Here is a 23,854-nt window from a genome sequence, read left to right on the forward strand (position 1 = left end):
CAGAATGTTATTTGCAATTCCCGTTAAACGAAAAATCCAATAAATGCAAGACCACTTGGGTTTGGTTCCTAACTCAATGAGTCAACTTCCAGAAGTGGAACCAACCCAATTGGTCTCGTAGTTCATGAGATATAACATTTACAACATAACCTAATAGCAGGTCTAACAGCTCAGCTTTGCACAACGTTTTTGTAAAATCATAAAAGTAAACTTCTACTTGTCCAAAAATTACAAACTTATACTTTATAGAAACTAGACTCAACCTAGTTTACTGCAGTACCCACAATCTCAACCAATTTTCACGTTTACACTTCGTTACAGTCACTTAAACATCGTATACACATTCTGTCCAGAATCTGTTCACATCAAAACTCAACAATTTAACTATCTATGGACCATAAATCAATCATATAACATGCTAGACACTACAACCACTATCCATGCATATCAATTACACCATACATACAAGATTAGGGTTTGTGTTTTAACTCAAATCAAAGACAACAATCAATCAAGCAACAACATCAATACTAGTTATCAATCATCATGAATTCAACAACCATCATGTTAACTCATACATACATATAAAAATCGGCTGCCTAGGGTTCTTAATTAACCCATTAAACATCAAAATTAAACAACAAGAAGGTAAATGATGATCAATTATACCTTCCTAGCACCTAGTTCTTGGATTAAACACTTGATTAGGGCTTGTATGTGTGTGTGCTTGTGGACGGCAGCCAAGAGGGAGCAAGGGAGGGGCCGATCGGAGCTTGTAGGTTTATAATAATAAGTTAGGGTTAAGTGTTAAGGTTATATTTATAGATATACAAGTTACACTCTAGTCCCTCTACTTTCAAGTGTTGTTTTTCTAGCCTAACTAGCTTGTTTTCGTCTTGAGTTAACGTTTATAATCATGTTATCACATAACACATAAGTCTAACACATAATTATCACATAATTATTGTTTTGACGTTTTTCGTTTATTTATCAATCGTTTGCGTCAACTCGTTTGCGTTTCGGTGCAAATCCCGAAAGACTACACATGTAGTAAGTGTTAAGCGTCATTTAAAACCTAGTTTAAATGTAATGCTGTGTGCGTTATAGATTCAATGATCTTAAAGTTTGAATTGACGGAGTTGAGTTAACGGAGTTAACCTGAAATTGACGATTGTCACATCATTCCCATGTTAAAGAATTTTCGTCCCGAAAATTTGAGTCAAGTCGTGATGAGAGTCTGAAAGAGTAAAAAAAAATTTTTCAGTTTGTCATATCATCCCCTAGTAGAAAGAAATTTCGTCCCGAAATTTAATTCATACCTCCGGTGATGTTTGATGGTTTGCCGGGTTTCGCGGTTTTCGGTGTTTGGTTAGCCCTTCAAAAAGGTGAGGATACTTTTTCATCATTTGATCCTCGCGTTCCCACGTGAACTCCGGTACACGTCTCGAGTTCCAACGAACCTTAACGATTGGAATTTTGCTGTGTTTGAGCGTTTTGGTTTCCCAATCCAAAACCTCGACTGGTTTTTCAATGAAACGTAACTGTTCATCAACTTGTAGTTCCTCCAAAGGGACTACTTGGGATTCATCAGATAGGCATTTCTTCAAATTTGATACGTGGAATACATCGTGTACGCCACTGAGTTCTGTTGGTAGGTCCAGTCGGAACGCAACCGGGCCAATGCGCTCAGTTATCCGGTACGGACCAACATACCGTGGGTTGAGTTTGTTTTGCTTTCCAAAGAGAACCACACCTTTCCAAGGTGAGACTTTGAGTAACACCCGATCGTTCACTTGAAATTCGAGAGGTTTTCGGCGCTTGTCGGCGTAACTCTTTTGGCGATCTCGTGCTGCTGCCATGCGATTTCGGATTTGAACAATCTTTTCCGAGGTTTCGAGTACCAGTTCCGGACCAGTGATTTGGCTGTCACCCACCTCTGCCCAGCAGAGTGGTGATCGACACTTCCGTCCGTACAACGCTTCAAACGGCGCTGCCTTAATACTTGCGTGGTAGCTGTTATTATACGAAAACTCTACCAAGGGTAAGTGGGGTTCCCAAATTTTTCCGAAATCTAAAACGCATGCACGCAACATATCCTCCAGGGTCTGAATAGTCCGTTCACTTTGCCTATCCGTCTGAGGATGGTATGCTGTACTCATATCGAGACGGGTGCCCAGTGCGCTTTGCAGCGACTTCCAAAAGTGCGAGGTGAAACGAGAATCTCTGTCGGAAATGATCGAGACAGGCACTCCGTGTCTAGACACCACTTCTTTCATGTATACGCGAGTCAGTCTTTCCATTTTGTCCGTTTCCTTAATTGCTAGGAAGTGTGCCGATTTAGTCAACCGGTCAACGATCACCCAGATGGTATCGCATCCCATCGGTGTCTTAGGCAAACCCGTAATAAAATCCATTGAGATGTGCTCCCATTTCCACATTGGGAGTTCCGGTTGTTGCAGTAGACCAGATGGTTTCTGGTATTCTATCTTGACTCTGGCACAAGTCAAGCATTTGCTCACGTAGGTGGCAATGTCGGCTTTCATGTTCGGCCACCAGTAAAGTGCCTTTAAATCATGATACATTTTGTCTGAGCCAGGGTGGATAGAATATCGGGACTTGTGAGCTTCGTCCATCACTAGAGTTCTCAACTCTCCGTATCGTGGAACCCAAATCCGGTTCTCAAAATATCGGACCCCGTCCGATCTGGTTTCAAGTTGCTTGTTCATGCCCCGCATGAGTTCCGATGGGAGATTTTCATCTTTCAAAGCTTCAAGTTGCGCATCGCGAATCTGATCGGGTAAGCTGGCATGAATCGTGAGTTGCAATGCTCTCACCCGTTTGGGTTTATCTGTTTCTTTTCTGCTGAGGGCGTCGGCCACCACATTGGCCTTGCCAGGGTGGTACTTGATGGCACAATCGTAATCTTTAAGCAACTCGACCCAACGACGCTGTCGCATGTTCAGCTCCTTCTGATCGTAGATATGTTGGAGACTCTTGTGGTCGGTGTAAATGGTAAACTTGGTACCGTACAAGTAATGCCTCCATATCTTAAGAGCAAACACCACAGCTCCGAGTTCCAAATCATGGGTCGTGTAGTTCTTCTCGTGAACCCGTAGTTGTCGAGAGGCGTAGGCTATAACCTTCTCGAGTTGCATCAGCACACAACCGAGACCTTGTATAGATGCGTCAAAGTGTACCTCAAAATTTTTCGTTCCCTCGGGGAGGGCTAAAATAGGGGCGCTACAAAGCTTGGTTTTCAACAGTTGAAAAGCGGATTCTTGCGCGTCACCCCAGTTGTACTTAATGCCCTTGTGGGTCAAAGCGGTGAGGGGTTGAGCAATTTTTGAAAATCCCTCGATGAAACGCCGGTAGTAGCCGGCCAGTCCTAGGAATTGTCGCACCTCAGTCGGAGTCTTAGGTGCTTCCCAGTTTTTGATGGCCTCTACCTTACCGGGATCGACATGGATACCATTCTCGTTGATCACATGTCCTAAAAAGTGAACCTCGCGAAGCCAAAATTCACATTTCGAGAGTTTAGCATACAGTTGTTCCTTCTTCAATAGTTCCAGAATTACCCTTAAGTGCTCTTCATGGTCAGTCTCGTTCTTGGAGTAGACGAGAATATCATCGATGAAAACAATCACGAACTTGTCGAGGTACGCCTTGCATACTCGATTCATGAGATCCATAAATACGGCTGGCGCGTTGGTTAGGCCAAAAGGCATAACCGAAAACTCGTAGTGACCATACCGTGTTCTGAAAGCCGTCTTTGAGATATCTTCTTCGGGCACTCTCAGGTGGTGGTAACCGGATCGTAGATCAATCTTCGAGTAGTAACTCGATCCTTGAAGCTGGTCAAACAAATCATCAATTCGGGGTAAAGGATAACGATTCTTGACCGTCACCTTGTTCAACTCCCGGTAGTCGATGCACATTCGGAAAGTCCCGTCTTTCTTTCGGACAAACAAGACAGGGGCTCCCCATAGCGATGAGCTAGGTCGGATAAAACCCTTATCCAACAAATCTTGCAACTGAGTGGACAACTCCTGAAGTTCCGCCGGTGCGAGCCGATACGGGGCTCGTGCTATGGGTGCTGCACCCGGGTGTCAACTCGATTTGGAATTCGACTTGACGAATAGGAGGGAGTCCGGGCAAATCCTCTGGGAAAACTTCCGGGAAGTCTCGCACAACAGGTATATCTTCAATTCGTTTCTCCTCCGCGGGTTTCTCAACAATCTGCGCCAAAATTGCCGGATGACCCTTTCGTAGATACTTCTGTGCCTTCAAAAGGGTAATGACGCTGGTGGTCATGCCGCTTCTCTCGCCTCGGACCGAAATGATCTCGCCGGAAGGGGTGGTAATATGGGCTATCTTATCATGGCATATAATCTCCGCTCGGTTCTCGGATAACCAGTCCATGCCGACAACGACATCGAAACTACTAAGCGTAAAAGGAATAAGGTCGATGTCAAAGACATGACCTGACAGTTTCAACTTACATCCCGCAAGTATATGAGTTGTTACTACAGTTTTACCGTTAGCTAATTCAACAGGAAACTTAGCGTCTAACGGGGTTGGAGTAAGGTCTAAAAGTTGGCTAAAGGCTTTCGACACAAAACTCCTATCAGCTCCAGTGTCAAACAAAACAGAAGCAAAACAATCGTTTACAGGGAACTTACCAGACACCACATGCGGATCATTGCGGGCTTGACCCGATCCAATCACAAACGCTCTTCCTTTGCCATTTCCTCCACCATTACTGCCACTTCCATTACCCCCATTGTTGTCATTCTGTTTCAGCTTGGGGCAATCCTTCCGGAAATGACCTTCCTGCCCACATTCAAAACATCCCTTAGTTGTCATCGGTGGCTTAGGAGCACCCTTTGCCGCAAGGTCTCCTCTACACTCTTTCGCTGGGTGACCTATCTTTCCGCATCTTTGACACTTGACACGGTCACACTGGCCAACATGATGATAGTTGCACCTGTTGCACTTTGGATATTTCCCAGCATATCCGCTCGAAACCTGCCCGCTACCGTTGTTGTTGTTGTTGTTGTGATTCTGAGTGTTAAAGCTCCGAGTGAACTCGGGCTTACGGTAGTGTTGTTGCGGTGGGAGGTTCGAGGATGAAGATCTGGTGTTGTCAAACTTTCTCTTCCCGCTGTTCGGGTTGCTGTTGCTGTTACTGTTGCTGACGTGGTCATTACTCGGGTTGTCACGGGCTTTAGTGGTCGAACCCCTAGGTGGTAACGCACCTTGGGTCACAGCCTGATCCGTCAGTTTGTGAGCTAAACGGATCGCTTGCTGGATCGTGGCTGGTCTGGAAGACGTCACCATGCCCTGAATTTGCGGTGCTAAACCATCAATGTACATTTCTATCCTCTTGCTCGGCGGATCCACCATCCGCGGACACATCACAGCCAACTCGTGCGAACGAGTAGTGTAGGCTTCGATTTCCGAGCCCACCATCTTCAACGACCAAAATTCCGACTCTAACTTCGAAATTTCTTCCCTCGGACAGTACTCCTCTCGCATCATGCTCTTGAACTCCTCCCAGTTCATCGCGTTAGCCAGTTCCAACCCAAGGATCTGGACGTTTGAATTCCACCAAGTGAGGGCGGAATCCTCAAGTGTCCCAGCAGCGAATTTGACCCTACTGGCAGGGGGACAATTACACATCTCAAAGGCCGACTCGGCCTTCTCAGCCCAACGCAGGAAGCCTATAGCTCCCTCAGTGCCCTTAAACGTACTGGGCTTGCAGTCAAGGTAGTTCTTGAAGGTACACGTTCCACTCGGACCTCCAGTTTGATTTTGTACGTGTGCGGCTAAGGCGGCCGCAACATGGTCATTCAGCAGAGTTTGGAGTTCAGCTGCAGTCATGCTGATGTTACCACGTCCTCGTCCAGCGTTTCTTCCAGCCATTTCCTAGAATCACCGTATAAAATGTTAAACATGAATTTTTTTTCATATACAACACACCATACATGTAATAAAAGATAGGTAAGAAAGAAAATAAGAAACAACATCGCATCACAACCACATATTAGTCTAAAAAAACATTCATGATTAAAACCATTGTATTCGCTACAAAGTATTTCCAATCAATCCTTAAAATCATAGAAAAATAATAGTTCGGATGGAGACAACCCCTCCATCTAAGTGTCATCATTACTAGATGTCGTCATCTGAGGACACCTCTGAGTGTGCCTCCTCCTCAGCCGGTTCTTCTTCAGGTTCTTCTTCGGGTTCCTCCTCGGGATCTTCCTCGGGATCTTCCTCAGGCTCCTCTTCGGGATCTTCTTCAGGTTCTACTTCAGGCTCTGCCCCAGGCTCGGCCTCAGGCTCTGCCTCAGGTTCGGCTGCGTTCTGAGCAAGTTGCATTTATAAGACATCGCAACGCTCTAACGCTATCTCAGTTCGGGTCCTTGCTTCTTGGAGTTGCTCTTGCAAGTCTATCATCTCAGCTTGCATCTTCATCATAACCTTCATTTGTTGCTCACTAGTCTCTTGCATATCTTTCATTGCCGCTGCCATGCGGGCAATCTCCTCCTTAGTCTCGGTTCCGTCTTTAAACAGTCTGGAAACGTTCTCTCTCGTGTAGCGCATGTAACCCACATCACGCTCCAAACAAGAAACGACAGCTGCGAGAACTCGCTCTACAGGTTCGGTTATGGGTGGTAGGGTGTTGGGATAAGCAGGATGGTTCGGGTGAGGCAACGGGGGAACTTGTTCGCGATAGACCATACGTCTGATCATGTTAGGGTACCAATCCCAGCTAACGTCGTTTTCGTAAAGGCCTCCGGATAGGCGGTACCTCTTCGGTGCGGGAGCTTCGAGTTCCGGGACTACGCGGGGTGGCGAGGCGGTAGGTAACTGAGGTTCCTTCCCGTGAGCTTGCGTCATCGAATCGGATGATGATGAGGGTGGCGTCGACATTCCTACAGGTAAGCCGTGTATGCGTGCGCGTATGAGTGAAAATAGGTAAAGAGGTAAGATTTCAAGACTACACAAACCTATGCAGTGCGTATCATTATAACTAATGGGTCGTCGCGGTTATAGTCTAGTATGCATGTAGCTTCTAGTTCGCTATAACCAATGGCTCTGATACCAATCTGTCACACCCTCAAAATCCACTCACGGAGTTTTACCGTCAGAGGGTGTGAACTGGCAGAATCGGAATCATCAGTTATAATCAAACCATAAAAACGTTTAAATGCAAATAAGTGCGGAAGCGTAGAAACCTTAATTCAAAAGTTGCGTCACGCAGGACGACTTAAAACCAAAGATAACTGTTAAAAATAAGTTTGCAGAATAAAAGTGTTTTCATTTAATGCATGCTCCTAAACCGCGCGCCCGCCTCGGCTACCTGAGAATAACATACTAAAGGTGTCAACACAAGGTTGGTGAGTTCACAAGTTATATAAGATAAATCGTTTAGCGTTTGCATTCAGCGTTTACGTTAAGTGTTTTGCGTAACCTCGTTACGGCGTTTAAGCGTTTTGCGTAACCACGTTACGGCGTTTTGCGTTTTGCGTAACCACGTTACGGCGTTTTGCGTTACCAGATAATGTTATGTCAAATTATATATCGATAGGTAGCTAATCTATACAACAAGTATTACTAAGTGGTTCGACACCGAAGCTGACTGTTTATCAAGTGCCCGTCACCAGGTCAATCCAGACCATGGTAAGTGTTAGCCAAAATTACACCCACTCAACCTCCAGTTGAGCTTCGCGTCGGGTGGGGTTTGTCAAACCCAGTAGTACTACTCAACAGTGACTCGCTATTCTAAATATTAACCGGTTCGATGTGTGGGACTTCAAATGTTACGTTTGCCGCTTAGTCTTTACAAGTGATATATAATTTATAACAAAATCTTAAATATGCGTTTATCTCAAAAATGCGTTTATCGGAGTATGTTATCTCCCCCAAGTGAAAAACGTTTGAAAACAGTTTAAGAGTGGGGTAAGTGAACTCACTGTTTGCGAAGAATATCCCGAATTAGATCACCAAGTGATGCGCGTCGTAGAAACTCTCTAGCGTTCTAAATAACAAAGAGATTTTCTAAGTATCGGTATGTTTAACGAGTCTCTAGACTCGGCACATAATACCTATGCACGTAACATGTTTCGTGTTTCGTTTGTGAATCGTGTGTGACTTAAACAAGTACAATTGTGATACGATACGTGAGTGAACAATTACTTTTGTGTCATGTATTAATAACATACTTTACTAGCAATTATCCCCGTAAGGGCATTTTGGTCAACAAATAACAATTACTTGCCATTATTCCCCATAAGGGCAATTTGGTCAAATCATGGCAATCAATTTGCAACTATTCCCCGCAAGGGTATTTTGGTCAAAACATAACAATTATATAAGAAATATCATATTTCATGCATTTATACACAACTCAGCAGCTAGTTTCACTGTGACAGAATTTCTACTTGAAAGATTGTACTATTTCACCGATCATACCATCTCAATTAATTCACCAAAAATCACCACTGAAACATACATGTCTTAGGTTTCCAGAACATATTTTATCTTATTTTTATTCCATATAGATTTCTCATAATGATCAAAACACTACAGTAAACTCATATCAGTCAGATTCATGCGCAACAGAATGTTATTTGCAATTCCCGTTAAACGAAAAATCCAATAAATGCAAGACCACTTGGGTTTAGTTCCTAACTAAATGAGTCAACTTCCAGAAGTGGAACCAACCCAATTGGTCTCGTAGTTCATGAGATATAACATTTACAACATAACCTAACAGCAGGTCTAACAGCTCAGCTTTGCACAACGTTTTTGTAAAATCATAAAAGTAAACTTCTACTTGTCCAAAAATTACAAACTTATACTTTATAGAAACTAGACTCAACCTAGTTTACTGCAGTACCCACAATCTCAACCAATTTTCATGTTTACACTTCGTTACAGTCACTTAAACATCGTATACACATTCTGTCCAGAATCTGTTCACATCAAAACTCAACAATTTAACTATCTATGGACCATAAATCAATCATATAACATGCTAGACACTACAACCACTATCCATGCATATCAATTACACCATACATACAAGATTAGGGTTTGTGTTTTAACTCAAATCAAAGACAACAATCAATCAAGCAACAACATCAATACTAGTTATCAATCATCATGAATTCAACAACCATCATGTTAACTCATACATACATATAAAAATCGGCTGCCTAGGGTTCTTAATTAACCCATTAAACATCAAAATTAAACAACAAGAAGGTAAATGATGATCAATTATACCTTCCTAGCACCTAGTTCTTGGATTAAACACTTGATTAGGGCTTGTATGTGTGTGTGCTTGTGGACGGCAGCCAAGAGGGAGCAAGGGAGGGGCCGATCGGAGCTTGTAGGTTTATAATAATAAGTTAGGGTTAAGTGTTAAGGTTATATTTATAGATATACAAGTTACACTCTAGTCCCTCTACTTTCAAGTGTTGTTTTTCTAGCCTAACTAGCTTGTTTTCGTCTTGAGTTAACGTTTATAATCATGTTATCACATAACACATAAGTCTAACACATAATTATCACATAATTATTGTTTTGACGTTTTTCGTTTATTTATCAATCGTTTGCGTCAACTCGTTTGCGTTTCGGTGCAAATCCCGAAAGACTACACATGTAGTAAGTGTTAAGCGTCATTTAAACCCTAGTTTAAATGTAATGATGTGTGCGTTATAGATTCAATGATCTTAAAGTTTGAATTGACGGAGTTGAGTTAACGGAGTAACCTGAAATTGACGATTGTCACATTTCCTACATTAAACAAGCATATAATTTGCAATACAGTGTACCGATCACGATTCTATTTCGTGAAAGCACTCAAATCCAACTTTAAACCCCATTTTCTTTAAAAATCGGGTTATATCTAAGGCACATCTTGTGTTTTGTAGCAGTGTGATCTGGTGATCAGTAAGCCACTTATTATACACATTAAATCAGAGTTAAATTAAGTTTGTTAATTTCGTGTTACATAAAAAAAAATTGCTAAGTAAACAATAAACGAGTAGACATAAATATCAAATTTGTAAATTAACTAATGAGATAAGTTCAAGGTATAGATACATAACTCAAACGCTCTTAAGTTAAACAAATAAAGGTCAAGATCCTTCAACAATCGTAGATCTTAAAAAGACCAGAAACCTAAACAAGATGATTTAAAAGAGAAGTGCAAGAAAGGTGAAATTAGTGGAAATCAATTTCAGTTGTGGGGGAGGCTCGATGCAGCTTCAATAACTTCCTAGCAAACGTCATCTGTTCACAGGAGGACAGAAAACAATAAATAAAAAGAACGAACACAATAAATAAAAGAGAAATCTGCAATTTGCCTCCCAGGGTTATATCGTCGCTGGATGGATTAACCACTGAAAACGAAATTGCGAAGGTTCTGTCACTGTGAAATTTGGGCGGGGCAGTATGTGCCCTTCCGTTAAATATTTTCGTTAATGACCATTGAGATGGAGGGTGTTTTAGACTTTTTACAAATAGAATTTCGGCGGGTCACAGTCTGTGCCATTCTATTTGTTATTTTTTTTAAAAGCTTGGAAAAACCAGCTTGCCGGGAAAAATGACAGTCCAACCACCGGGTATTATCTTCTTCCTCCTTCCTTCATACTCTTTCCCCCTTCTCCACCCATCCTTCCTTCTTTCCTTACCCATCTTAATTTCCTCCACACTTTATATATATATATATATATACCTCCACCTCCTTAGACAACAACACCATCACCGATCACCAACACCGACCCCGTTCGACACCGACACCGACGCCTCCATCCGACGCCGACACCATCACCTTCGCCATCCGACAACATCACTGATGCCACCACCGCCGTACCTTCACCTTCACTTCACAATGGTTTTGGTGTTGGTTATTAGGTTCAATTGGTTATTCGGAGTCACGCTAGGATTGAGTCTCCGAATCCGGATTCAGATTCGGAGAATTTCCGTTCGTTTGGTTGTTACGTTCGCCGGTGAAGCCCGGTTGGCCTTCCGTAGAAGGTGGAATCTTGACCCGCTTCTCCTTCCGTAGTGTTCGGGGTCGACACGTAACATGTAAAATCCCGAAGTTTATAATTCGGGTGTTTTGATATATGTGTTTATGTATTGTGTTTGTGTAATATATATAAAAGAATGTTTGTGTTCGGGCTCAGGTTTGGGGTTTACTAAAAAACGGCCCGATTTGTCGTTTTCGGGCGTAAAGTTTACTAGAAAACGACCCGTTTCGTTTTTTGAGTGAAAATTACAATAAAAAACGAGCCGTTTCGTTGTTTTCGGGGGAAAAGTTTACTAACAACGACCCGTTTCGTTGTTTTTGAGCGAAAATTACAATAAAAAACGAGCCGTTTCATTGTTTTCAGGCGAAAAGTTTACTAAAAAACGAGTCGTTTCGTTGTTTTCAGGCGAAAAGTTTACTAAAAAACGACACTTTTCGTTGTTTTCGGGCGAAAAGTTTACTAAAAAACGGCCCGTTTCGTTGTTTTCGGGAGAAAAGTTTACTAAAAAACGAGTCGTTTCGTTGTTTTCGGACGAAAAGTTTACTAAAAAACGAAACTTTTCGTCGTTTTCGAGCGAAAAGTTTACTAAAAAACGAGTCTTTTCGTTGTTTTCGGACGAAAAGTTTACTAAAACCGACACTTTTCTTTGTTCTCGGACGAAAATTTTACTAAAAAACGGCCCGTTTTGTTGTTTTTGGACGAAAAGTTACTAAAAAACGAGTCGTTTAGTTGTTTTCGGGCGAAAAGTTTAATAAAAAACGGCTCGTTTCGTCGTTTTCGGGCGAAAATTTTAATAAAAAACGGCCATTTTCGTTGTTTTCGGACGAAAAGTTACTAAAAAATGAGTCGTGTCGTTTTTGAGCGAAAAGTTTACTAAAAAACGAATTCGTTAAAGTTTTTTACAAAAAAAATGGTTTAAAAAAATGGTGAAAATTTACTAAAAAACTTTCAGTTAAATATTTGGTTCAGTTCAAATGGTGAATATATATTCATATTGTATAAATATATCACATGTTAGTTCAGTCCAAATGGTTGGTGTTGTATGTTGTTAAACCATGGGTCGGGGGTTCGAACCCCATCCTCTACACGATATTGGATATTAGGTTTTAGAATTAATTATTGGCTTAAATGGTCATTTCAACGTTTTTTGGTCAGTCAACTGACGGCAAGGGCACAAACTGCCCCGCCCAAATTTCACAGTGGCAGAACCTTCGCAATTTCGTTTTCAGTGGTTAATCCATCCAGCGACGATATAACCCTGGGAGGCAAATTGCAGATTTCTCTATATAAAAAGAACATACACCAGATATCTAACGTATTTCAGTACGAATGTACGATGACCTAAGTCCACGGGCAGAAACTAGGGTTGGTATTTTATTGAGTGTAGTACATGTTGAGTTTATATATACAAATTTAATTAAGGTTAGACCCTTAGTATGATAATCAATAAGAAGCACGCACAACCGGGCCCACAACGTCAGGGTCGGCCAAACCCTTGTTTTGTGCCATCTACTAACCGCCTTGGTCCAAACTGTGGATCGAGGCCTACTAGGTATATATTTTCAGTTATATCGAATATGAATATTTTCGATAACGAATATAAAATCATGCCAAGTGGTTTTTTTTCTACTCTCTCTTTTCCCCTATGAATCAACCATTTTTGGTCACAATTAAGTTTCTATTACTATCCACAATAAAAGCCGGAGCAAAAGTCTAGGCACCGCCTTTGTCGACATACCACGACCTCATTCGTCGATGTCTCACGTTTGAACACTCCCACCAGAAACTTGGACCATACCAAATTTATACTCTTTTCATTACTTTGACTGTAACATATTAAATGAACTCGAGTAAAATAAGATCGAGGCGAGTTATAAATAAACAATTGTGAAATGATGGCTTGTTCATGGTCTAGGCCAAACCGTAAATACATTGCTAGTAACTGTTTATGATCATTAATATTAAAACGTTTAACATATTAATTAACTTTCATCAATTTCAGGAACCAAATTATGTTACTTTTGTGCAAACTATTGGACTACATGTGTAATTGACTTTTAAAGCATACTTCATTCTGTGAACCTTTAAACTCTATAAGCATTGCCCTTCGAAGCTGCAAACCGCCCCATTGTATTAAAGTATACCTCTGGAATAAAAAAATAAATAAAAAAAATTGTGGGGGTTAGTCCATAAACTAACTAGTACTAAAAAAGTCACATAACAGCAACATCAATAAATAAGTTAAAAAGAACTAATACTCGAAATCAATTTGAGCTACAATGGAGGCTCGAGGGAGCTTCAATAACTTCATGGTAATCATCAACTGCTCACAAGGTGCTAGAACCCCACTGGGACGAATACGAATATTTTTTAAGAAAGAAGAACATGCGTGTAAGTACTTTATCAAACACATTTCATTCTCTGAACCGCAAAACCTGTAAATGCCACACTCTGAAGCGTCGTTTTGTTGTATTCCACCTATGGTATTGGTAATGGGTTAGAATCGTGCAAGAATAACCAACTAGTGTTCAAATGCGCAACTATATATATAACTATGAGATTACACAACAAACAATAAGATTGAAACTTACACATTGAATTACATGGATCTCAAGGGTTTGTAGATTCGGCGAGCTCCAAATCAACTCAAAAGCACATGATAAATTTATACGATTGCCTAAATCTATTCTAAATAATTGAAGAGCCTTGAGGGAGAGAAAGGGGGTGGAGAACCTTTTAGCACCGCCTTCTGTCAACTATACAAAAGTGGAATAAAAAAAATAATGAGACTATAAAGTAAACTTAAATGACACAACTTAGCATTAAGTACCTTGAAATCAAGTTCCAAAAAAAGCTCTTGAAGTTTTGAAAATGAACCCAAAAGCTCAAAGATAATGTTTGAACTTATTGTCGTTGTAATGTCACGTTCACTCAAGGATAAATATAACATTTTGAGATTTTTAAGGTTTGCAATCTCAACTAATTTTACTTTGCCGGGACAACTCAATTTCAAATTCTCAAACAAGGGACACATGGTAATAAACTTTCCAAGCTCACACTTTACTCCACCAAAAGACATCTCTAACAGGGCCGGCCCGTTAGCTTTAGTAACCAAAGCTAGGGCTTTGGGCCCCCAATTTGTTTTAAAAAAATAAAGTTTGTATATATTAATTACATTTAATGACTTAAACATGTTATTGTTGTGGTTGGGTGGTTAGAGACTCGTTTTGGTTCCCTAGGGTTTCAAGTTCGATTCTTCCTAAATTGTCCATCATTTCAAGTTTTTTTTTTAACAATTTGGTTTATTTAAGCTTGTTCCATTGATTCATCAATTGTACATTTGTTTCTACTTCTTTCTACAATATGGTTTCTTTCACCCCAAAAGATTAATCAAAAACCAACTTTTTATGGAATTAAATAATAATAATTTCTATCTCGACATTATATTCAATATATATATGAAATATTGAATGTGAACTCTTTAACTGTTATCATTTTTTAAAAGTTCTTTATGTACTTATGTCTCATTCCAATTCAAAGTTCTCCTCAATTCACAATATTATACACATCAATGCAAGATAAAATAAAATATAGGAAAGAGCCCCGTATTTTCACTTCGCTTTGGGCCTCTAAAATGGATGGGCCGGCCCTGATCTCTAAGCTCAAAAGGTTTGGAAAACCATGAAAAGTAAGCGGAGGAGGATTGAAACAACAATTATAAAGTTTAAGATGCTCCAACTTTAAACAAGAAAAAAAATGGGTGGGCAACTTAAATGGTCTTGCACTCAAATATTGCATAAGAGTGAGGTCCTTAATTCCTTTTCTTGACAAGAACAAAATCAAGTGACAAACATATTCATCATCGAAGGACACACTTTGTTATGGTACCATTAAGATGAAGAAAAAGCCTCCTTGTAATGCTCTCACCAACTACTTGCACTCAACTACTTGTATTGCCTTTTGTTTTTGATAAATATTTAACGAAGTTCTCACCAATAACGAGTTGGCTAAGCATATTCCACTTAAACCTCTAGTTTCTCGATAAGATACCATTCCTCACCGCATCTTGTAATGGCAACCGATCCAGAATATTAGTTATCACGTTATCTGACATGTTCCTAATGAAATCTTCCGGTGCAAGCTTGGGTGATTTATTTGTCCAGTTAACCAGTTCCATTATTCTAACAAGAAGACACATATATTATAAACATAAGCCAATTATCAAATAAATATGGCACATAAACCCTAGTTTCATAAACCTTAAGATGAGGAAAATATACTGTCACAATGATTAAGTAAGAGTAATCATATTCTAAGTTTCTGACCTTAAAATTTGAAATCGTTTCGGACGAGTAACGAAAACTTTCACGCAGTCGAAGGATAGAAAAAAGGTTAGGTATATTTGTTTTGGAGGTTAAAACCTAATATATAAGGGAAAACTTTAGTATACAAAATATCATGTGTTAGTTTTTAAGGAAATATAATATTTTATTTATAGTGGGATATATGATTATAGTAATGATTAGTATTCTAATATATATTCCCTCGATTTGGTTTAAATGATTAACCACGGGGCTTAAGCAATTTGTGCTCATGGTTAGGACTTTATGAGGACTGAATCGAACCGGACGAGACCTTGTCTGTGTTCGTCCATTAAGGTTTTGTCGGATAAACGGGCGGTTCACAAACACTTTACCGAACAAAAGTTCGTGTCCATTCATTAAGGAATTGAGTTTGCCCGTGTCCGTTCATTAGTATTGTAAACAGCCGCTACCAGTCACTAATGAATAAAGGAAAACTAACAGACATTAATGGACAAAATTACACTAATGGACAACTAAACATACACGACTCCAACGAACAAACAAACATAAACAATTACATATTAATTCAAAAGGAATAATCAAAAATTCACATAAGTTCACTCACAAGATCAGAATTTCACCAGATAGTATCCATAAATATTTACCACTTAACCAAAACATGTACAACTCGTTTATTAAACGAGTGTGACCGGGCGTAATCAAACGAGTTTTCTAATGGAAGAAAATGGTAAGAAAAACAAGGAACACTTTTAATACCTTTCCGTTCCAATTTTTTTCCCAAAATAGACAAATTTGGAGAAAACTTTAAAAAATATCATCCAAACTTCCTTTAAATTCTTTACTTTCGTTTCCTATCTTTCACACTTGGAACACGAAGTTAAATAATAACTTTACCTTTAGTTTTACTCTTTTTTTTTCTCTTCTTTGTTTCCTTTCTTCTCTTTTTATTTGTTTATTAATCTCAAGAACAGAGCGGTAGCGTTTGTAATTTTTACTCTCCTTAATAATATCAAAGTTAACAAGTTCATACCTCCATCTAGAAGAGAACCAATGCAAACATAAATGTAGAATGACAAACGAATATATCAAAAATATCAAAATGGATCAATATTCATATATAGGGCGGGGTATGGAGTATGAGATTTGTTTTAATAGGTTTCGTGGGTGTGAGACGTGTATGATATTTGATATAACTAATACCTTATTCGATTTACTTAAAACATACATACCCGTATGTCCAAACCACACTGTAAATAACTATATAGGCATCATATAAGATATAATTATATTTTATAGAAACCATGAAGCCCAATTAGGTTTTTCACCAATATTAATATTTTAGCCGACATACTCTACGTTCATGCTTCATGTATTTATAGCACATGAATATTAATTTTAAACACACAATTTACTTTTGTTGCCACCACCATTTTAGTGCAACCATTTGAATATAACTTGATTCTTGTTGACATTAATAATTCATAACAGTGGCATGAAGTTATGACTCGTTGGTTATGTTTTATCCCTCCATCTAATGTTTGGTTTAACTGCATCGGTTATGCTTGGTTTTCCACAACCTACAATATGATAAAAAAAAAACTAACAAACATAGAAATGTTTTGTAGTAATATTCGTACATTTAACAAATAAATAATCTACTATACTACTATTAAAATAAGTTTTATATGACCACTTGGCCCCTTTCTATGGGGTCCAAGTAGGCACCATGTTAACAAATTTTCTATTATATCATGTAATACAATAATTTCTATCCATTAAAACGATTTTCTATTTACAGATAAACAACTAACTGAATTTATATCTTATATCATGCATATATAGTTATTTACAGTGTGGTTTGGATATACAGGTATGTATGTTTTAAGTAAATCGGATAAGGTATTACCTATATTAAATATCATACATGTCTCACACCTATGAAACCAAACCACACTGTAAATAACTATATAAGATATAAGAAAAAAGAAATTCTAACCTTGCTCTAGCGGAATGAATTTTTTGGTGAATTTGAAATCCCCTGTTCCGACAGTTTGGTTTGATTTTGGTTTTGTGTATAAAATTTGTTGGGTTATATATGGGTTTATTTTAACTGGGTCTGACTTTTTACAAGACTTCAAATATAAACAAACAGAATAAAAAAAACCCGAATTAGTTTATGTGATGAAAAAGCCAATAGTTTAATAAGTCGTTTATTTAAAATTGTTTGGCTTATGTTATTAATGTAAAATGACTAAAAAGGTAATACGTGAGGTAGACAGGGTTATGCTAAAAAATCCAAAACCTATTAAAAGGCCAAGTTTTTGTGGCTTATGAAAAACAATTTTTTAACCTTTTTAAAAGCCAAAATACCAAACACTTTTATCAATGTCAACCATTTTCTTTATTTATTGTTTTTTTTCAAAAACTAATAGGTCATTTCTAAACTCAATCTCAAAAACCTAACTCTTTAACGGTCATTTTTAATGTGGTTTAATGGTAGGAAGTTTGGGTTTCTCAATGGAGACCAAAGTTCAATTCTCACTTACAACACTTTGGGGGACATAGGTGGCTTAACGAAGAAAGATCAGGATCTTCGTGATCTCCAGTTCGATCCTGAGGGCGTTCGGGTTCTACCACCAGTGGGCCTTCGGGCTGGTGGGGTTTTCCCGGAATTGGAGATCAACTGGAGGCGCTTAAGGGCTTCGTACGGCTGGCTGACCAGCTGACAGTTGTCTTTTTTCATTGGGTCATCTCGTACGGAGTACCTAAACATTCTATGTTTGTTGGTCGTTAAAAAAAACTCCTTAACTAGGTTATTTCAATTCTATGTTTTTTTGGTTAATTCGATTAAGTCTTGCAAACTAATCTAAAATAATTAAGGTATTCTAGGAGTGCGAATATGCAAAGCCACTCGCGAGCTACTCGAGATAAGATTGATACAAAAAACTTGAACGAGTTGAGGCTTATGCAGTTTGTTCCTTAAATAAAGCTTATTTAGTTATCGAGCCCGAGCTTGAGCCTTGTATGAAAATATTATTTAGGATCGTTAAGCCTTAACGAGCCTTTTTATTTTGGAATTATGTTGATTAATTTAACAATGCACTCCCGAGCTTGAGCCAAGCTTTTCCTCGTTTAAAGTACTGCAACTAAGCTCGACATGATCTTAGGCTCGTTTAAGGCTTATCTCAATATATAAAAAAAATAAAAAAAGTATATACAATAATTAATAAAGAGTAGGTGGGCCGAGCTCCAGCTTTAAAAAACAACTCAAGTGCCTAGTTTGAGTTTCTAAAATATTTTGAAACGATCCGAGCCTGAGCACGAGCTCTCGTAAATCAAAGCAAGTCAATCTCGACTCCGATTGTTTACACCCTATCCCCCCTCCCAACCCAATCCCACCCACTCTTTTTTTTTCAAAAGTGGATAATAAAGAGAAAAAAAAGAGTGCTCGCTTTAGCATTCTAGAAAACTCCAAAAGGATTTATTCCTTACTCAAGTACTTATTACAAATCATCATATTACCATACCAAACACTTTTAATCTGAGTTTAAGCGAATGTTTGAAGTTCTTAAGTAAGAACATGTGAAGCAAAGTGGTTCTGATCAAAGCTGTAATACTAACCAGTTTCAGTCGTGCTAGAAGATATAACAAGTCATTACTAGGTCGTATATATGTCAGCTAAGCTAACTTCTCTTCTTTTAGCCTATACGAAGACCGTTAATTAAGTGTTTTGTATTAACTCATGTTTGATTAGATTGTGTGTGACCTTTCATTATTGTAAGTGTCACAAAAGAATCGGCTAACGCTATGCCAGCTAGTCCGGTGCGTCACTTTCTTATTAGAGTAAAGTGAGAATGATTAAAAACTTGTAACATAAAATTTAACATAATTTTGGAAATAAACAAGACATGTTATATATTGGTAGGGTGTTGCTAAACGTACCACCTCTTATAACATTTTTACTAAATATACACCCCCTAAAGTTATTAGATTAATTACTATTACCTCATAGCATTCTTTATATACATATTAGTCCCTATAACATTTTTTTCACTTAATAATCTCCACTACATATATCAAATTAAAAACTATCAAGTATTAATATTAATTTATTTTTTTAGTATTAATTTTGTAAATATTTAATATATCTTTTCTTTAATTTTAATAGTATATATATTTATAATATCCTTATTTTACCTCTTTATCTTTTACAAAACAAACCCTAAACCCGAAAACATAAACCTTAAACAACCCGAAAACCTAAACCCTAAACCCGAACTCTCAATCTAGTGCTCTGTATAAGCAGAACAGACATCTTTCATCAACATTAAAAAAACATCATCAATAACACAGCAAGACTACTTCAAACACGAGTACGACACGAAACATCAAAAACATCCAGTGCCACACAAGCAATCCAATATTTGCAAAATGTCCAAACTAAGAAACCAAACATCACCTTAATTCATACTAGACTAACAAACACGTGTTCATTTCTCCTTACACAATGAGCTCATAAATTCATAAAAGATAAGTTTAAAAGACCTAAAACTAATATAGATTGATATCAACATCCGGGTAGGTTCGTTGGAGCTTCAACAACTTCACAGCAAACAAAAACTTCTCGTCAGACTCTGCAGACGAGAGGGAGTGAATAACAAGTTTTTTTTCAGAAAACAGGAGCATGCATGTAAATCCCTAATCAAGTATACTTCATTCATTGAACCTTTCAAATCTTTAAACACCGAAATTTGAAGCTGCAAACCGCCCCCATTGTATTAAAGTATACCTCTGAAATAAAAATATTAAAAAAATTGTGGGGGTTAGTACAGAAACTAACTAGTACTAAAAAAAGTCACATAACAGCAACAACAATAAATAAGTTAAAAAGAACTAATACTCGAAATCAATTTGAGCTACAGTGGAGGCTCGAGGGAGCTTCAATAACTTCATGGTAATCATCAACTGAGCACAAGGTGCTAGAGCCCCGCTGGGACGAATAAGAATACTTTTTAAGAAAGGAGAACATGCGAGTAAGTACTTTATCAAACACATTTCATTCTCTGAACCTGCAAAACAACCTGCAAGCACCACGCTTTGAAGCGCCGTTTTGTTGTATTCCACCTCTGGTATTGGTAATGTGTTAGAAACCTGCAAGAATAACCAACTAGTGTTCAAATGCGCAACTATATAACTATGAGATTACACAACAAACAGTAAGATTGAAACGTACACATGGAATTACATGGATCTCAAGGTTTTGTAGATTCGGCGAGCTCCAAATCAACTCAAAAGCAAATGATAAATTTATGCGATTGCCTAAATCTATTCTAAATAATCGAAGAGTCTTGAGGGAGAGAAAGGAGGTGGAGAACTTCTTTCTAGCACCATCTTCTATCAGCTGTAAAAAGTGGAATGAAAAAAAATAATGAGGCTATAAATTAAACTTATATGACACAGCTTAGCATTAATTACCTTGAAATCAAGTTTCAAAAAAAGCTCTTGAAGTTTTGGAAGAGAACCCAGAAGCTCAAAGATATTGTTCGAACTTATTGTCGTTGTAATGTCACGTTCACGCAAGGACAAAGATAATATTTTGAGATTTTTAAGGTTTGCAATCTCAACTAGTTTTACTTTGCCGGAATAATTCAATTTCAAATTCTCAAGCAAGGGGCACATACTAATAAACTTCCCATGTTCACTCTTTTCTCCACCAAAAGACAACTCTAAGCTCAATAGATTTGGAAAACCATAAAAACTAAACTAGGTGGAGGATTGAAACAACAAAAATGAAGTTTAAGACGTTCTAACTTTAAACAAGAAAAAAGATGGATAGGCAAATTTAATGGTCTTGCACCCAAGTATTGCACAAGAGTGAGGTCCTTAATTCCTTTTCTTGACAAGAACAAAATCCAGTTACAAATATATTCATCAGTCAGTTTGTTGTTGTGGAGGACACACTTTGTTATGGAACCATTAAGATGAAGAAGCATCATACTTATAACGCTCCCATAACTATTTGTATTTCCTTTTGAAAGAAATTTAAAGAAGTTCTCATCAATAACGAGTTGGCTAAGCATATTCCACTTAAACCTCCAGTTTCTCGACAAGATACCAGTCCTTACCGCATCTTGTAATGGCAACCAATTCAGAATATTAGTTATCACGTTATCTGGCATGTTGCTAATGAAATCTTCATGTGCAAGCTCGGGTGCTTTATTTGTCCGGTTAACCAGTTCCATTATTCTAACAAGAAAACACATATATTATAAACATAAACCAATTACGTAACAATACAAGAGATTCAAAATTCAATTCGACAAGTAGCACATAAATCCTAGTTTCATAAACCTCATGATGAGGAAAAAATATACTGTCACAATGATCAAATAGGAGTAATCCTATTCTAAGTTTCTAACCTTAGAAGTTAAAACCGTTTCGAATGAGTGACGAAAACTTCTACGCATGACAATTATCTTCAACCCAAAACATTAAAAACACTTGCAAGTGCGTTTAATTACCATCGCAAATTCATATTTCCATGTATTTTTACATTATCACCATTTTCTTTACATCTATTGTCCATAATCAAATAGTTTTTTAATCATACCAGAAGTTATCAAACTAAGAATGCAGGTACTAATTAATAATTAATGGAAATAGGTCGGGTTGGTGTAGTACCCGTTTTTTTTGGTATAATACCGAATTTTATAAAAAAATGTGGTGAATTTTTTCTTTTAAAAATCTGCTATCGAATATGTTTTTTGGGGGGTACCGATTTGGGACCAAAACTAAACTTGTTCCCCTTAAAAAGTTACCAAATTCAACTTTGGCCCGTTTGACAATCTGTTGTTTATATATACATATGCATACCACTTATGGTTAATTTGTTGAAAAAAATAGCATTCGGTTAATTACATATGCATATCAAGTCTTCCCACAACACATGATTATTGCTAAATTTTGAAAGTAATATATAAACTAGTAACATACAGTAAGGTTTTTCAATTAACAATTTGTAACTATTAACATACATTAAGCTATTCACAATTTAACATACAACTTGAATTAACATATAAACTATTAATATACAGGAGCTTACTAGGGTTAGAATGGTGAAAATTAGGGGTAGAAGTGAGAGGGGTTCGAGGCCGACGGTGAAGAAGCGAGCAATCCATGGCGAAAAGAATCCGGCAATGGGCTACGGTGAGAACTAATTACACCGTCAAAAGCTGAAGGTGAGAGAATGAGAGGGGCCAGTTTGAACCTAGGGTATTTTTTTTATTTTAAAAGCCAAGTACGAGAAAGAAAAACTAATTGGCTGGGAGTTTAAGTTTATAGTTAAGCTCTTTGGATTGAGATTTAGTTTGTTGTTGCGAGCCTGTTTTGAACTTACATGGGTTTGTAGTTAAGTTGGAGTTTAAATGTAGCTTTTGGGTTTATTGTAGTTTCAACTGTATTTGTTGTTATCATCTAAGAATTACATAGTACTTAATACTTACTAGTAGGAGAGCCCGCGGTTGCGACGGGTGTCTAAAAACTAACTATTGCAGCTAGAACTAACAAGGTCATTCAAGTGTTTTCCTAGAATGCACTAATACGCGTTTGAGTTATATTATCGATGTAAACTAAGACACGAATGTTCGTTGATGTAATTTAAATATGAACTCAACATGTAGATATATGTTTAGGTATTAATGGTAAAGTGATGGTTTTAGTGTTTTGGTTAAATCAATTTGTGACTTGGAGTAAATAACAACTATTATTTTGTCAATATTGGGTTCATATCATAATCACAAATTTAATTTGGGATTATGTTTAGAGTTGAGTTCACAAACATGTAACAAGTATTGTTGTTTGTTTATTAATCATCATATCAATATCCAACATGTAAGTAATATGTACGGCTATTTGTTTATTAAGTATATCACTAATATGCAAACATAACTCTTCAAGTAACAAACAAATGTAATTTCAATACAAAAGCTACAACTATAAAAAAATATAATCCAATAAAAAACTTTTAATCAAACATAAGAAAGTTTGAAAAATACTCAAGACAACAAAAGTAACATAAATGTCAAAAATCAAAATACATCTTTATGCCCTGCTTGGTTGCGCGCATAATGTGTATATGTGTGAACCCTCAGGTGGGCTAAAGTGAAATTGCACTAATTTTGATGTTATTTTACTAATCTCGTGAAAATAACGTTAAAAGTGGCGGAAGGTTAATCAGGCATCATGTGGTAGCGTTGATAGCCGAAAGACAAGGGTACATGCACCAATCGGCCGGTGTCCCAATGGTTGAGTGTTATGTGCCTTATGTCCAAGGCTTGATGCAAAACTACCATCGAGCTGGGGGTCTCACCGGAAGCAGCCTCTCTATTCCTACGGGGTAGAGGTAAGGCTGTCTACATCTTACCCTCCTCAGACCCTACCATAGCTTTGCTATTGGTGGGATATACTAAGTACGATGATGAT

General features: G+C 37.9%; 1 pseudogene; it reads right to left on the minus strand.

The window, feature by feature from the left end:
• Positions 1 to 20,127: 20,127 nt before the first annotated feature.
• On the minus strand, positions 20,128 to 22,627 carry LOC143550008 (F-box/FBD/LRR-repeat protein At1g13570-like; annotated as a pseudogene).
• Positions 22,628 to 23,854: the final 1,227 nt, after the last annotated feature.

Source organism: Bidens hawaiensis, unplaced genomic scaffold (assembly GCF_021521415.1).
Source record: "Bidens hawaiensis isolate Kalapana, Puna unplaced genomic scaffold, B.hawaiensis_p1.1 tig00015906_1, whole genome shotgun sequence".
In the NCBI taxonomy this organism is placed as follows: domain Eukaryota; kingdom Viridiplantae; phylum Streptophyta; class Magnoliopsida; order Asterales; family Asteraceae; genus Bidens; species Bidens hawaiensis.